Below are 6,004 nucleotides of genomic sequence, written 5' to 3'. Positions count from 1 at the left end.
CAACTTTTAATTTAAATGCAAGGATTAGAGGAATATACTGTATTTAATGACACTTTCAGGAATCAGTCCTGAAGATGGAAAATTCTCATTGAAACCTGACTTAGTTTCCCCACAAAGTCAATAGATTAGAAAAAAATTGGAGGCCAAAGATTGATTGTAGGTTAAAAGGGACTCAAAATCATAACGACAAGATGCAATGCATGGGCCTTGCGTAGATTTAGGTTTGAGCAAACTATATATATATATATATATCTTTTTTCTTTTTTACATGGGCAGGCATCAGGAATCAAACCCGGGTCCTCTGGCATGGCAGGCGAGCATTCCTGCCTGCTAAGCCACCGTGGCCCACCCAAGCAATGTATATTTTAAAAAAACGTTCTGGGGACTTTTTGAAAATTGAATACTGACAGTGCTATTAGGAATAGTTTTTCATTTTGTTAAGAGTGATACTGATGTCGTTATTTAGTAAAATGTCCTCATTGTCTAGAGGGGCATACTAAAGTACTTAGCAGTGAAATGTCATAACTATATTTTAATTTTAAGTATATTAGCAAAAATGTGCATATGTTTTAAATGTTAATTGTTAAATCTAGGTTATAAGTTTTGGTAATTCATTCTAGCGTTCTATTTTTCATATATCTGAATTTTCAATAACGTAAAGTTTAAAATTTGTGTAGGGTAATGTTCAAATTTGCTAGTTGCTGGAATGCAACACACCAGAGACGGATTGGCTTTTAATAAAAGGGGATTTATTTCATTAGTTCTTCAGAGGAAAGGCAGCTAACTTTCAACTGAGGTTCTTTCTTACATGGGAAGGCACAGGGTGATCGCTGCTGGCCTTCTCTCCAGACCTCTGGGTTCCAGCAACTTTTCCTGGGGTGATTTCTTTCTGCATCTCCAAAGGCCTGGACTGAGCTGCGAGTGCTGAGATGAGGCATGCTGAGCTGCTTGGGCTGTGCTACGTTGAGCTCTCTCATTTAACCTTCCAGCCAATTAAATCAAGCATCATACATTGTGGCAGGCACGCCTCCTAACCAACTGCAGATGTAATGAGAAACAGATGAGGTTCACATGCTCCTGTCCACAGCAATAGAACTAGGCACTTTCACCTGGCCAAGCTGACACCTGAACCTCACTACCACAGGTAATTTATAATTTTGAAAAATCTGTAAACAATCTAAATACTCAAGCACAGGAGATATGATTTGATTATGGTACGTCTTTTGGATAGAATATTGTTAGTCATTTAAAATTATCATTATGAAAAAGAAAACCGTTTGTGATTTATATCAAGTTAAGCAGAAGGATGTAAAATCATACTTTCATAGTGACTTCAATTATACTGGGGGGATGTGTGTGTGTATATGTGTGTGTGCACATGTGCAGGTATTTACACACATAAAAAAGGGGGAAAGCAATGCACAGAAATTCTTATAATTGTGTTAGAAAATAAGATTATGAGTCTTTTCTCCATTTTCTACATTTTATATAAAATTTTTCAATTAAGTAATAACTTTCTCACATTCTTTCCTGGGTGACCATCAAACTTTTGAAGGTGGTTCTTAAGATCGTGAACTTCGGTTTCAGACAAACCTGGGCTCAAACCCTGTATCCACCATTTACTAGCTCTGTGATCTCGAGAGTGCTCAAGTCTCTAATCTCCAGTGTCTTCTTTTGTAAAATGTCCATGATACCTGGGCTGTCGGGAAGATTAAATGAAATAATGCATGTAGAGTGCTTCGCATGGCACTTAGCATATAGCAACTACTCCTTCACTGTTACTAATTATTTTTTCTCCATTTTCAATGTAGTACTCTGATTAAAAAGAAAAGTAAACTTCATTAAAATCCTTTTCCATGCTTTGTCCTTTATCAACCCCCTTGCTAATTTATACAAAGACCAAACGGTCAGCATGCTGTTGAACCAGTCTTTCACTTACACTCTTCCTGAACTGCTGTTTCTCTTTTGCCACTTCTGTATTACAGATCTTTCCTCTTTTCTGGAGAAAAGCCCGAGTTGAACTACAGACCTATTTCATTCCTTCTCTTCCATGACTTGGGTAAAATGTTTTGGGGTCAGGAAGTCCAATTGAATCACTATGGTAAAGTGTGGACTGTCAGCACATTTTAATCATTCCTGGTCTTGTGGTTCCCAATCGCCAGAGAAGCTGGAGAAGTCAGGAGCATTGAAGAGCATCTGCCCTTTCTGTGTCACCCATGGGGGCTGGAGAAGTCAGGAGCGTTTAAGAGCATCTGCCCTTTCTGTGTCACCCACGGGGGTGAGGCATACATTCCTGTCAGACCCTCTAGATGACGAAATTTCTACATTCATTCTTCATCTCATCACATTCTTTTCCATGTGGATAATGATTCATGAGGGTTATTTCAGGGGCCGTCTTAAAAAGCCAAATTCATTCTGCATCATTTCACATTTGTTGGTTGCTTGATCTTGGTGTGACTTGTCAGTAGGACATAAGAGCGATACCCATCATGTACCAGGCACTGTGCCCAGTCCCCTGAGCGGGACAGGAACATCTCAAGTGTGGCATTGAACATCACTTTTGAGGCACTTCTGATCATTAATGTAGAACCTACATCATCTCTTGTACACCTTTGTATGTTGAAATACAGTATTCTTATTGGCTGCATATTTAATTATATTTTAAAACCAAGGAAGAGAGATTGACACACTAGGAAGAGAGGCATGTGGAGATTCTGGATTATGTGAAAGTTGACTGTGAATGGCTCTTTTTCTGCACAAAAAAGTGCTACCAACCAGGACTTAGGCTCAGATCCTGGGAGAATGTGAGATCAAGGGTAGGCAACCTGATTCACTTATTTTCCAACTGTCATCTGGCTCTGGATTGGTGAGTGTTGCCTGTGCTCCTCTCATCCCAGACCCTTCTCCTCATTTCTGTACCTGTCCCCAGAGTAGACATGCTCTACCAGTTCCCTGGCATGAACAGGTGCATGCATGCTAACAGCTTATGGTTTAGTATCTAAGGGATATTTATAGCTCAATAGCAACCAAAGCCTGAAATCACAGAGTTAATATACTGGCCAATAAGCTCCTGGTAACCAATATGTAAAATTTGTTTTCCAGGAGTTATGTCGTCTTGGAGCACCTGAATTCATACCACATTGGTAGTTGCCTCCTGTTCTTTCAGGTAAGGTTCTTCTGCCTAGAGAAATACTGAAAAATAAAAGTGTCACTTGTCGGTAGTTATCAGAGAGGTTGAGAAAAAGGTGGTGTGGGGAGCTGCAGAGGTGTGAAAGAATTTACTTATGGATTATTTGTTCCTTCATTAAGCAACTTTTATTGTGTGCCAACAAAATGCCAAGCATCTGTGCCAGGTCTGGGGATGAACAATGATTTTATCTTTGTTCCAAACCAGCTCTTGAAGAGGCCTTGGGTCAGTGCAGCCTCAAGACAAAGAACATGGCAGGCCTGGAGTTAGACATGAATTTTATTAGGGCTTAATGAACAGAAGATTTTTCCCAATGGCAGCCTTTAAGGAAATGGAAGCCAGTGATCTACAAGGTGGAGGATGCAAAGGACCGTTTAAAAGGGCTTAGGACAAGGACATTCCACAGGGAATAAACACAGAGTTTCAGCAGAGTCTCCTGACACAGGAGTTTGGAGATCTATCAACATATCAGGAGAGAGGAGCTTCGATGCTTTATAAGATAAGCGGTTTATGATACCATCTGTTCATTCTCTTCCCTTCTGAGGAAGTCTGTTGGCCTTTAACTTCTGCCCAGGTCACGTAGGTGGCTTCAATTATTTACCCTCAATATAGAGGGGAAGCCTGGGCCATGGGTCTCCACAATCATCAACTACCTAAGGTGACAGACTAATAAAACATTAATTGGTAAGACAATGTGTAAATAATATGATTATGTGCCCAGTTTTATAGGAACATGAAACAAAAAGCAACTAACTCTGCCTGAGTGAGTATGGAAAAGATTCACAATGATAATGGCATTTGAACTGTGTGACTTGGGACAATTTATTCAATCTCTCTGGGCCTCAGTTTTCTCATCTGTAAAATGGAAATAGTAATATACTTCTATCAGCCAGTTGTTGTGAGGATCAAATAAGCTGAGAATAGTGCCTGATATGTAGATAATACCTAATGTCAGCTGTGAGAAAGAGGAGAGAAGGCATGAGGAGGAGCCAGAGAAATTTGCCATGGGAGAATAAGAGCATTCTCATCAGAAGGATCAAAACGAGGAACACACAGGGTCATAAAGGAATATGGCATATTAGGAGAACAGAAAACATCTCAGAGCAGCCAGAGCAAATGATGCAAGGGAGAAGGAGATCTGGGACCTTTGAAAGAAGAACCTTTCCTGTAGGCTTAGTTCAACCAGTACCCACTGGGCACAGCCTGACCGTTTGACTGAATGGTGCTCATGATGCCATATCATTATTAAAAAGGTTGAGTATCTCCCCTGCCTTCTCTTACATTCATTGCCAAAAAAAGGGGGGAGAGAGGAAAGGCAAGTGTGGCATAATTTTATTCTTGGCCTGGTAGCTTAGTCTCTTTCTCTCCCTCCCTCGCCATTTTGGCACCTCCAGTTCTTCTAAGCCTATGAATTACAAGCCTCACCGGTGACTAGTGATGATGCAGTCTTGTCTCTTTAACCCTATTGGCCTTCTCCTTAGTCCTCCACCTGCCCAACATCCACTGCTATGGTCACAGTCACTCATCCGTCCTCCCTGTGTGATTGGCTACCCTCCCCTGGAGGCCACGCCCTAACTCCACCTCTCCTCAAACTGTATATAATCCAGGGCTCGCCGAGCCTCGTGGTCTTTAGCTACTGGCGGCCCTGGCATAAGCGTCTACCAACAATAAAGCTACCTCGCTTCATGCCTTAATTGACTCGGCCTCCAGTCCTTTAGACCTGCAGCGAGGCCTCCTGCGCGCGCCCCTTGGACCCAGACCCCTGGCTCGAGCCCCTTTTCTGCGTGCGGCAGTGTCGTCTAGCAAGCAGTGAGAAACTGAGGAGTAGAGGGTCCCCGATAGTTTAGCGGTTGGGCCAAACCGCAGGCAAGGGTTGATTTTATATAGGGAATACCTGCACAATATAAAAAAGAATATAACTGTAGGGCAGCAATGAAAATGAATAAAAGTTAGGTGGATTGGTGGCCCAAAGAAAAAAACAGTAATTTTCAATAATCTGTGCATCCCACTTGAGTTATATGAATGATTTGGCCTTGTTTTTATCTTCCATGCTAAACTGGAGCTGCTGAAGTACAAGGATGCCTTTTAATCCTCATCAATTATATTATTACTTGCTGCAAAGTAAGTGATCAATAATTACTTATTAAATAAATTCATAAAGGAGGGAACTAGATGAAATATTGAGACCCTGAACAAAGACAATGGAGCACACAGATGAGAGAAGAGACCAGACGTGGAAGGTGTTTCTGAGGAAGAAGCAACAGAATTTAGTGGCCAATCTGGATGAGAAATGAGGGTGACAAAGCAGGGATATTGTCTTCCAGGTCTCTCAGTTAGGAATTGAGTGATTGGTAAAAGCATTCTTAGAGATTGCTACAGAGCAGGTTTGAAGGTCTGATGAAAAGGTCCTGTGAAGAAGGAAGGCATAAAACTGATCATGATGGGTAAATAATCACTCAGAGTGTTAGCGGAAAGGCAGCCAAAGGCCTCCTAGGGCACAGGCTTTAAGCTGTCACCCAAAAGCTGTTCTTTTTGTCCTCTGTGGTACCGGAAGTGTTGCCTGGACTTATGGCTACTGACAAAAGACGACAGATCCCAGGGGCTTTTGCAAGTAGGGATGGCCCTTTGGCAAGGCTCTAGAAAGTAGGATGAGAGAAAGTTTGGCCACTAAAAAGCATGAGCAAGACCTTTCCTTACCTTCTGCTTCCCGCTGGCCTTAAGGTAGATGTGATGGCTGGAGCTGAGGCAGCCTTCCTGAGGCACAAGGTGGAAGTTCCACCTTGAAGATGACAGAACAGTGGAATAGAATGATCTTGA

Source organism: Tamandua tetradactyla, chromosome 11 (genome assembly GCF_023851605.1).
Source record: "Tamandua tetradactyla isolate mTamTet1 chromosome 11, mTamTet1.pri, whole genome shotgun sequence".
NCBI classification, from domain to species: Eukaryota; Metazoa; Chordata; class Mammalia; order Pilosa; family Myrmecophagidae; genus Tamandua; species Tamandua tetradactyla.
The sequence above is the reverse complement of the archived record's forward strand: the minus strand, read 5'-3'. Positions refer to the sequence as shown.